Genomic DNA, 12,248 nt, shown 5'->3' on the forward strand with positions numbered 1-12,248 from the left:
GGGGATCTAGTCATCGATTTTGCACTGAAGTGCCATCAACTATGGTACATGACTTATATACATGATAGACAAATGTGAGAAGAAAGGGAAAACCCAAGATGGACTTACCCACTTGCTGGGTTGACGAGCTCATGAGAGAAGTGCCTTATCAAGCACTGTGGAGTGGGTAAGTGCAGGGGAGAATTAGCGAGAGCTATTGGATAATGGGAAAACCTTTGTGGGGGTGGCAGAGGTCCTAGGAGGTCCATAGTAATGTTGGGTAGATAGAAATATTGATAAACTTCTATGATGAGGATTCGGGGTACCAGAGAAGGTACCAGAGATCGGAGGTGGAGGTGGACTGGAAGTATACTGGAGGATATGGTGGAGGTGAGGGAGAGGATGAACTGGAGGTGAACTGGAACGGTGATGCAGTAGGTTGGAGGTTGGGCGGAGTTGGTATGGATATGACAGATTGGCAGGTTGTTATCTGCTACATGGATGACATCTTCATCTTCACTGCCACCCTGGAAGAGCACCAGAAAGTTGTCCAAGAGGTCCTGGAGACACTGCAGAAGCAGAGACTATTCTTGAAGCCAGAGAAGTGTAAGTTTGTGTCATATCCATCTAAGGCCATCGCCCTCCACTACCCTGGACTACCTCCGCTCCTCCTTCACTAACCTCGGAACCCTCTAGTTCTCACTGCCAGTAAGTAAATTAGGGCACAGACATGTGACTAGGCCCAGCGCTCCTGGTCTGAGTTGCTGAGGCTGAAGCCCTCCACCATGGAGACATCTCCTTTGTCTTGCTTCCAGTCTCTAACAGTTTGAGCAGAAGCAGATCAAGTACCTCATGTTGCGATGGAGCCTGTGAAAATCTGCAGAGTTCTCAATTGGCCAACCCCAACCAAGGTCAAAGAAGTACAGTCCTTCTTGGTGTTTGTCAACTTCTGGAACCTACACCAACCCCTTACAGACCTCCTGTTCCCATCCTGTACCCCCAAACTTGGCCACTGATTGTGCCTCCACTCTGAGATCCCATCCTGGTCCTGACCTTGGACTTTGACCCCACTCTGGCTTAAGTCCATTGCATTGGTGACCTCATTTCACATAAATGCCATTGCCAATATTCCTCAGACTTCCAACCCTGCCTCCATAAGTTCCACTACCTCCGAGCTTTGTGGACCTACCTGCACTTTTGTGGTTTGTAGTGTATACTTCGCACTTCTCCCTCACCCTTATTTGGACTACTGCTTCTTTCCATTTAGCCAGTTAGTCATCCACCTCACTTCCCCTCATCCTCCTGCCCCTCTGGGCCCTTGCCCTCCTTACCTCCTTTTGGATGTACCATAGAGTCTAACCCTTGACCCTTGGTGTAGTTCCTAACCTGTATTTCCCTTTGTCTCCATTTGGACACTGTTCTGTTTCAGGTCCCCTTTGTTTCTCATACTTCCATCTCCCCTTTATATATACTTGTTTGCCCCCTAGTCAGTAATTGTACCTGAGCAGCCTATGATGCTGAGCATGGTGCCAGAGGTGGACTCAGGGCAGGGAGGTTGGTGTGGCTGCAGGGGAGTTAGCCAAGTGGAGGGGGGGGTGAGCAGTGAAGGAGAGAAGGAAGGAAGGACAGTTGGGAGGTTCAATCAAGACCACCACCAATCTCTTCCTTGGTTCTTTAGTTTGGATGGGGAGGTGTACTAGCAAATTTGTTGTAAATTTAGTACTAATCTGAGTGTTTTGGCTAAATCTGTCTTATGGGTCAGTCTAAGAGTCTCTGAAAAATGACTTATGGGTGAATCACCCCTGCAGAGCTGTTCCCTTGGTGTAATTTCTCAATTATATAGGTGTAATTCTGTATGGGATTGCTAAAATTGAAATCTTAAACCTGAAATTAATCTTCTACTCACTAAATTTTCAAAGATTTATCCCATGAATTGTCTTAGATTGTGTCTGAAGGGTCCCTTGGCCTTTCTCTTATTTTTATTGTTTGTTTTAACAGTAGCAGTATAACTGTTTGGTTTACACTTTTGAAATCTGGAGTGTTAACCAGCTCTCCCTTGGAAATATCTACTTGATATTTCTCTCCCTAATTGCTGCTTTTTACTACAGTGGCAATCTTAACTGTATTATCACTTTTTTGCACCGAGTGAGAACCAGAAATGCTTGAGAAAAATAGTACTTTAATTTTTTACTTCTCTGGGGGGCGCAAAGTTGCAGAAAGGGTCTCCTTTTATACTCCTTAGGTTGCCTTCCTTTTTCACACTCTACCTTGTATTTACAAGATTTATATACAATACATTTTCCTCAAACTGAATAAAAATGAATTTTTCATGCTGTAGTTCTACTGCACCTAGAATTCTTATTGGTCTACCTCACCTAAGCTATTTTAATGTTTAATTAGAACTTGGCTATGCTGCAATTGTTGCAGTTTTTTTATTTCAAATTCTCCTTGTTTACCATGAAGTTTGCTATGACTTGGTCATTCTGAATTCAGACTACATGTTACTGCATGTATGGCTGCACTGTGACTTTCAGCTGATTTATTCTATTTTTATCCAGTGACACTTGGTAGAAATGGGACTTGGGTTATAGGGTGATTTTTGGACTCGGATGCTTGATTTGGTTTTTTGGATGCTCAACCTTTGGGATGTTGGGAATTGGAGTGGGGACTGGATGCTGGGATGCTGGAGGCAGGATGGATGCTGGGTCTGACTATCCACCTACTATGGAGGCTCTCAAGGAAAATGTCAGAGACCAGATCCAGGACGAAGACGATGTCCCCATGGCAGGGGGCTTTGGCCTCAGTGACTAACCCAGGAGTGCTGTGCCTAGTTACACATCTGTGCCCTAATTTACTGACTGGCAAGGAATACTAGAAGAGGGGAAACTCTAGTCGTTTTATCACTAAGGTGTAACCTATCTCAAGTTATGTATATATAGTTACATAGAGGGCAGGCCCGTGAATGGTGGGGCCAAGTGGAGTGGGGCTAACGGAGTTACATGTTAGCTGACTGAATATTACGAGTCAGGTTATGGGTTTAGTGGAGTGATGGGCTATAACCCAGAAATGAAAAGGAGGGATTGGCCTGAAGGTAGACTTGCAGGGCAAGCAACTAAATTGCCCAGTGGAGGTGGGGGTGCACTAGCGGACATCAGAGGTGTCCAGAGGCCTTTGGGGCTCCATACTTAGGAAGGCATAGGTAATATATTGAATTGAGGGGGTGGTGACCATCGGGGGAGTTGTCATATCCTGGATCTTCCACCTCCCTCTGCCCTATCCCTATATGACTCCTATGACCTCCACCAGCCCTCCCAATCTCTCTCTGCTGCCTCCAGTCAATGCCAATGGCCCTAGGACTACCTCCTCCTTCAACTCTCTCCCACTCTGCCTCCCATCTACGTCTGCATCACCTCTGGACCTCCACCACCATACCTCCACCTCCTCAGACCCCTTGTTCAAAGGAGATGGGCTTGCTCGTTGTTGATAAATCTCAACCTGCCTATCCACCCTCCTTCCTACCTCCAGTCTCTGCACCTCTGGTACCTCCCCATACCTCTGGTCTCGATAATATTTATTGTTTTATCATTTGATATTTTCTACAACCCCAATCTTCCGGACTACAACTTCCAGGCTCTGGACCTTTCCGGACATCTTTCTCTGTAGTCCCCTGCTTGTTCATAGATGTTTCCAGACCTTGCCATTCAGTTGGCTCTTAATTCTCTCACTCCACAAACCTCAGACATAATTCGGGCTTTTCACCTATTCCTTATTTGTCTTGTGGATTCTTTTCTATTTACTTCCCCTTCCCCTTGGTAACCTTTGTTTACCTTCAGATCCAATTGTTTCCGCTATATGTAAGCACATACCCCTCTAGTAAATAATTCCCCCCAGTTATAATATAAACAGTCTTGAGCCCTCCAAACCCTCCTCCAGGACGTCTATCGTGTCCCACTCATCTGCTGCTCTACCCTAGAACTAAGAACTGAGTAACAGGCACTTCTGGAGATGCCTTGGTATAAAACCCAAACGAATCACGTGACGAACGATTGACCCTCACTAATGCCTCCATTGTTAAGTAGTGAGGGGGGGGCATCTGGCCCCCTTCTGCTGGCAGCCTCAGTTCCTCTGTCACCAGCTCCCCTGACAAATTGGGGACAACGAGAACATACTGGGTGCAGTGCTCCATTCTAAGTCGCTGAAGCCAAGTCCCTTCAACACCCTGTCACCCTCGGAGCTCTGCCCCACCTCTGGTCTGTCTCCGACCCACCATCGGATGACCCAGAACACTGAGCTCCATCCGACAGTGTCACCTGGATAGCGACCGGACCTATCCAAGGAACATCTTTTGACAGGAGTCAGAGGTGGTTGTGGAATCTGGAGGCTCTGAGGTTAGTGACAAAGGAGCAGAGGTAATCTGGAAGGACCGGAGGTAGTGGAGGGTGATGGCCATGGATGGATATGACAGAAAAGTGCTGACACTGTTGGCACTTTGGATGCTGGCTCTAGCTGTACTGCCACTTCACTGCCACTCACTATGCAGGCCTCAAGCAGAAGTGCTGACACTGTTGGTGTAATGGGTCTATTGCCTAGACTCAAGATGGAGAAAGGGGGAGGGTGGTAGTGATTGCACATGTGATGGGAGGTTCAGGTTTTGGTCCTGGGGTGCTACTGGGTCCACTAGAACTTCAACTAAACACTCACTTACATCTCTCTTGGATGTCAAGGCTGAGAGTGATGAGTGGAAGGGTATTAGACGTTAACAACAAGCTCAGGGGAGACGTTAGGGTCGTGGATGGTGTCTTTGCCACTTGGATGTAACTACTTTTCACTCTTTTCATGGGTCTATTCAGTGCAAACTTGTTATGTACAAGCTATTTTCTATTTTATATGGATTGGAAATAGAATGAATGGAGTGGGGGAATGTAAACGGGCCGATATGCAACCATAAATAAGGAATGTCCATTAGGAACAGAGAAACAATAAAAGAAATATGAATGAATGGGGAATATATGACAACGGATCCAAAATGGGAATTGTAAAGATTCACTCCGCAACACTTCCCCACAGCGCCCGCCTATCCTCCCGTCAGCAACCTCCTCGTCTCCAGCTTTCCAATGAACCCTCATTCATCCCAATTGGTGCAGTACTTCCTGAGATATGGCCATTGACAGGTGCTGTCAAGACCATGTGAGGCTCTACACCATGCTGAACCATCCGAGTATGGGGTTGCCATTCTAGGAAATGCTCCATGGGTGAAGAAGGAAGGTAGAGCATCACCAACGAGTAGAACAATGGCTGGGTTTAATGTGTGGTTATGGAGGTCTGGAGAGGGGGTGAAATTGGTAGCATGGTTGGGCATGGGAGGCTTGGTGTCAGGGCACACCCGACTGACCCTGCTCCACCAGGCCCAGACCCACCCAATCCCATTGCCCTCCACCTGGTACCTCTACCCTCCCCCTGCCCTGCTTCCTCCCTCCTCCCTTTCTTCTTCCTTTCTTCTTCCCTTCTTTCTTCTTTCCTTTTCCTTCTTTCCTTTTCCTTCTTTCCTTTTCCTTCTTTCCTTTTCCTTCTTTCCTTTTCCTTCTTTCCTTTTCCTTCTTTCCTTTTCCTTCTTTCCTTTTCCTTCTCTTCTTTCATTACATGGACAACTTTCCTTATATCAATGTACCATTGACCTGACTGCAATGTAACATGCCCAGACCCAGGTGCACTGGGCAACTTCCCATGCACCAGATGCTCCTAGGATCTCTCACAGAGATACCCGGATGGGTGTGGCTGTGTCTGTAGATGATGTGGCATCTCCCATGTGGCCTCAACTGCATGTATATAAACATAGCCTAAGTGGGAACTGAGAAGTAGCCTTCTTCTCACACTTCCCACTTCAGGCAAGTAGCTTATTTCCCTTTCTACTAATAACAATTCACACTTCCCAAGTGGCCAGGGATGCCTATCTGTACTGGGCCCACTACCACACATGCCTGCATCACACCCTACCAGGCCCTCAGCACCAGGTGATACACTTGGGCGCTCTCGACCCTGGGTTGGTCCCTGACACTTGGGACTGTCAGGAATGATGGGGAAAATATGGAAAAATAAGGAATGGGTGTATGGTGTGTTGGATAGTGAGAGAATGATCATTGGAAGTGTCAGCAGGTATGTAGTGTGTGTTGGTGGGTAAATTCTGCAGAATCTGACTTTTTGCAGTGCACAGACTTGTCCCCACAACATCAGCACTTTGGATGCTGGCTCTGACTGTACTGCCACTGCACTGCCACTCAATATGCATCCTCTCATGCTGAAGTACTGACAGTGTTGGCACTCTGGACACTGGGATTGCTAGGGTTGGGTAGGGTTGCACTGCACTGCCACCTACTATGAAGAACCTCAAGCAGAAGTGCTGACACTGTCAGTACTTTGGATGCTAGGTCTGACCTCACTGCCACTGCACTGCCAAATATTAGCTCTCTCCTCAGTACAAAATTACTCTGCACAAAGCACATGCATTCACCCTCTGCATCCAATACCCATTCCTTACAATCTCTTTTTCTTGTGTACCTGGTCTATTCAGTACTGTTCTGTTGTGTACAAGGTTGTCTCTTTATATGGATTGAATGGAATGAGGGGTTGCAAATGGCTCAATAGGCAGCCACAAATAACAAGTGTCCAATTAGGGACAGAGAGGTAAATATGAATGAATGGGGGAAATTATCATAGTGGATTAAAAATGGGGATTTAGCAAGTAACTAGAATGGCTGCTGTGCCGATGGGAATTTTTGTATCCAACTAAGTATAGTCAAATCAAATAATGGAAATATTGAGTAGCATTGTAGGAGAAATAACATATGAAGCTATATTATCAACCAGGGAGTAAAGGCTAAAGAGCCCATTGTTGTGGGGACAAGTCCATGCAGGTCAAACCAACCCTTATCACACATTTCACCCCATACTGCATCAGGGACTAGGATTGGTGAGTTGTGGTAATAGTAGGAGTTGTAGAGACTGTGGAGGTGGTTTTGACGAGTCTAAGATCGTCGGATTTGGTGAAGTGGTTGAGGAGATATGACTTGTTCTTTATTTTCCTTACTATTTTCATTCATTCATGCATGTGACTTTCCATTTATATTTGTATCAGATTCTTCCATGACAACTGTACAGACAGTTAGTTAGAGGTTAGAGAGAGTATCAGCACCATACTCCCAAGGACCATACCTACCTGAGAGATAGAGAGAGACCTACCCCCCCTAGACCTGAGCCACAAGTCTAGATTGATAGACCCATTGCACTGTCTACCCTCCATGCTACTTTATATACATATGTACAAGTGTATGCCAGAGTTGGCAAATGCATGTGGCTTGGTAAATAGTAAACAAGTGTGCTTTTGCATGTGATCTCAACAAGATATAAATGGGAAAGCATGTGCAGCCTTCTCAGGCCTTACAGGGATTGACTAAAGTCAACCACATGATTACTGACAGAGTGCATGAACTTTCGCTATCTTGGTGAATATTGAGAACTGAGTTCAATGCAAGAAAATTCCTTGAATAAAAGAATTATTTCAGATTCAGAAAGCCTGAGTGACTGATCCAACAAAGGAATCACAATAAATTCACAGAAAAATTCCAGCAAGAGAATAGCTCTGCAGGGGTTCTGTTTCCTAGCAATTCTAACATCCTGAGTTTTAAAGACCAATGTACAACAAGGAGAATTAGCCAAAACACTCAGGCAGGCACAAAGATCTCAAGTGCACATCCCCAAATGAACAAAGATCCCAGTAATTTGTCACTCTCACAACAATTTGTTATTTGATCACCCCAAGAACACCAAGAAGGGAAGCAACAGGAGTACTGTATGTCGGTGAGGGCAAGTATAGGACTGTCCCTGCATATAAGCCCTAATAATTGTTAAGTGCAGACTTGCAGCTAGACACTGTTGCATAGAGTGTTGTTCCCCTCTTATCATGAGAGTGTGTATTTATCTTGGATAGATCCCATAATGCCCAGGCTAAATGTAGAGAATGCCAAAGAGAAACAGATTCTTCCATAAAAGCATGGCTTCACAGGGATGACCAAAGTAATCAAATGAGAGGGTGAGTGCAAGAGACCAAGCAGCAAGGTGACATTGCTGGAGGTTGTTAGAATGGGCGGATACAGATGACTCCGGAGTGGAATCGGAGACTTAGCGTGGAGGGACCTTGGCCTCAGTGACTCAAGCGGAGTGCTGTGCCATTGCTGTTTGTCCATTTGGTCCTTAATTTCACAGTAGGCGAGCAGGAAGTCTCTAGGGGGCATTTCAGGTCGATTTCGGACTGAGCCCAAAATGAGTATGTACAAGTGCCGATATATATAATGGAGGGGGCAAAATCACAAGGAGACAAAGGGAATCTGAATCAGAACGAAGACATCCGAACGGGAACAAAGGGTAGACAGAAGCGGAGTGGTACTGAAGGTCATAAGGCAGGACCTGTGATACGTCCAAAAGTAGGGAGGGCGAGGCCCAGAGGGGCAGGAGGATGAGGAGAAGTGGGGATGATGACTAACTGGCTAGAATGGGAAGAAGCAGCAGTCCAGATAGGGATGAGGGGAAAATGTGAGAGATACATTACAAGCAGCGAAAGTGCCGAAGGCGATCCGTGAAGCTCGGAGTTTGCGGAGCTTATGGAGGTTACGGAGGCAGGGTTGAAAGTCCGAGGAATATTGGCAATGGTGTTTACATAGTATGAGGTCACCAATGCAATGGACTAAGACCGAGGTGGAGTCAAAGTCCGAGGTAGGGACTATGATGGAAGCTCAGAGCAAAGGTATGAGTGGTGCCCGAGTATGAAGTACGGGACAGCGGTGGAAGGTCGTAACTTGGTGGGAGGTCGGCGGAAGAGTACCAGAGGGAGGAGAGAGGAGAAAGGGAAGAGAGAAGGAGTGGCGGAGAGGAGAGTTGTCAGGTCTGAAGGTGAGTATCGGAGCGGATGGGGGAAGCGTAGGAGGGTGACGGAAGGGTGGGGGTGTTGTGAGGGAGGAGCGGAGGAGTAGGAGGAGGAGTAGTAGGAGGGTGGCGAGAGGGGCGGTGTTCAGTCCGAGGTGAGTATCGGAACGGACGGAGATAGGGGAGGTGTCAGAGTCTGGATTATTGTCGGAGTCGGAATACTGTCAGAGATCTGGAATGCTGTCAGAGACTGGGATATTTGTCGGAGTCTGGCAGACTGTCAGAAGACGGATAGAAGACGGATTGGGTTCTGTCTGAGTTGAGGTCGGAGTTGATGCAGAGGTCTGTTGGAGCACGCGTGTGGATATGCGGGTGGAAATATGCGGCACATCCGGAAGCGCTGTTCAAGGTTAGCAGAGTGGGATCGTGGCCTCAGCGACTCAGGTGGAGCGCTGTGCCCTGAGCTTGACGTTTGGGGGAGATCCCGTATTTACAGACTGACACTCACAGCGGACTTCAAACAAGACTTGCGGGCGGAGCGGACCTGTAGGAGGAGCGTGGACTCCGCGAGCACAGATTCAGAGGGGGGGAAGCCCCCTTTGCAGAAGGAGAGACTCAGACCAGACAGGGGGGGTACTCTAGTTGATTTCAGACTGAAATCCCCAAAAGTATTTACAAGGTATATAAATAGGCAAGAGGGAATATAGAAAGGCTGATCAGTCCGGCGCAGTCCGGTGCAGAGATAAGCGGGGATTGTCAAACTAAATAAGGACAAGAGCCTGGGAACTGGAAACAAGGAACAGATCAATAAACAATAAGTGGGAAGGGTTATTGATGAATAACTGAATGAGATCAATAACCTAGTGCCAATAAAGAGGGGATCAAATGCCGATATTGGCAGGGAAGCAAACAATAAATGGCACTCAGCAAGGAATGAATGATAAGCTGCCAAGTGACAAATGGCCAGAGGAAAAGCGGAGGTCAGTGCGCGGCACCGATACAAGTCCGCAAATAAGCGGGGTCGGTGCGGTGCTGACACAAGTCCGCAAACAGAGGTTGATCTGCCAGCACTGTCACACAAGGACAGCATGAAGGCCAACAGAGGTACAGAGGGGAGTGGGAGTGTTGACCTGACCAGAGGTGTCAAGGGCAACCAGAAGTGGCCAGAAGGTGCAGATGGGCAGAGGGTGCAGAGTGGGCAGAGGGTGTGGAGTGGGCAGAGGGTGTGGAATGCATGGAAGCGGGGCATGGCTGTGACCACATAGCGGGAAGCGATGAGTGTGGTTCGGATGGAGACAAGGCAGGCATGACTGAATGCCGGGAGCGCCAAGGGCTCAGGAACTGGAGGTAAGGTCCGAATACCGGCAGGGTCTAGGTTCTGATTACTGGCCAAGTCTCACGCAGTAAGGCAGGGGGCCAGACATGGGGTTGGGGGCTGGTTAGGATGGGTTTCAGGTCGGCGGATTCGCCTATCGGCATTGGTTCGCTGCTGATGGAGCCCCGGGATTTGTTGGTTGTGACAGGAGGAGAGGGAAGGAAGGAGTAGAGGTGGCATGGGAGGTAGAAAGAGGTGTGTTGCCAGGACCGAAGGTGAGTATCGGAACGGCAGTGGCAGGGTATGACTCCGGAGGTGAAGAGGGTGGAGGTCCGGAAGTCGGGTTGGGGTCGGGTATGCATGGATATGACAGAGGTGGGAAAAAAGAAACAATGTAAAGAGGGTGGGAAAAATGCTAAGGAATTCCGGACTCGAAAGTGACCTTGCAAGGTAACTCCTCTATGGCACTCTCCTCACCTACCATCAAAATTCTCCTTGTTTCCAGCTTTCCAATGATGCCTCATTCATCCCAATTGGTCCAGTAGTTCATGAGATATTCATTGACAGGTTGTCAGAGTCCACGTGTCAGTTCGCACGTAAGAATCTCCCTGGGAAACTAGTCATTGTAAAAGCTGGGGGCCAACCCAGCTGGCGATAAGGCCTTATATACATGAGTTCCGCAACTCATAAGAGCGCGGCTACATTGGGAACACATGGTAGCCGATAGAGAAGCGACATGAAATAGGAGAATAGATCATGCAGATAAGGGGGCGATAACGGGTGAGGGATGACGCGATAGCGGAAATAGCGCATTGAATACAGCCTGCATTCTAACTACAGCAAATCACATGCAGATATCAACTTACGGGTACTCAACCTATCCGGATAGGGGTCCGGGCCAGCCGGATAACCATCCGTGCCCTGACACAGGTGCTATCAAGAGCATGTGAGGTTCAACACCATGTTGAATCATCCATATACTAAGGATGTTCCATTTGGGATGATACTCCTGGGATTAGGAGGGTGGGTTGACATCGCCAGTGTCTAGAGAATGACCAGGTTTCAATGGTATTTGAGGGGATGAATTGTGAGAATCTAGCATGTTGTGAGTGCTCAGTTCTGAACAAGTAAACTAAAATGAATTGCTTATCTACCTAGCATGTTGTAAGTGCTAGGATATTTACAAGGTTTCTAGTCATCAACCAAGTCAGCGAAGACAAGAAAGCTCACCTCAGTTCTGAACAAGAGAACTGAGGGAGAGAGACAAGGGCAAAAAATTAAGCCTTCTATGATGCAGCTGGAAAAGAGTAATCAAGAAAGGAATGATGGACAATCATGTAGATTGTGTGTCCATGTGCAAGATATGTGGGACGTTGACCTTTCTCCTAATATGAATTTGGGGTGTGTTGGGCATGCAAATTTTGACTTGGCACTACTGGGGACGTTGGGGAAAAAATATGGAAGAATATGAAACTGAGTGTGCATGATGTAGGATAGTGATGTGACAAATGAGGAGAGAGCCACCATATGTGTTGTGCATGTTACTGGATAGAATCCGCTAATTTGGGATTTCTGTGGTGCATGGACTTGAAGTGTTAATGCACCTCTGGGTGCTCCTGTGTCTGCCCACAGGTGTTGATCATCTGCCTTGCATGTGGTAATCCATCAAGGCGTATGAGCTAAGCACCACTTGGAAAATCCAGATTGTGTTTGCCCCTAGGTTGTTGATGACTCCACCATGGGATCAGTCCAGTTTCACCAGTATGCAATTGGGGGTATTTCTTCTCCTGTATTGCTTCCTGTTCTCCTACTGCTTCCCCACCCATATACTGACCACCTCTTTCCCCATCCACAATGTCCATGTCTGTGTCAATGTCTGTTGTGATTATAGCCTTGCAACCAATGGCCAGTTTCATGATTGGCAATCTGCCCTGCCACTTCAGCCAGGCCAAATACTGGTAAATGCATGCCAATGCCCAACACTCCACTACTGTCATATCCATACATACTTGATCCCGAACCGACTCCCGGACCTCCA

This window comes from Cantharellus anzutake (genome assembly GCF_015039405.1).
Source record: "Cantharellus anzutake strain C23 chromosome Unknown EI90scaffold_53, whole genome shotgun sequence".
Taxonomy (NCBI): domain Eukaryota; kingdom Fungi; phylum Basidiomycota; class Agaricomycetes; order Cantharellales; family Hydnaceae; genus Cantharellus; species Cantharellus anzutake.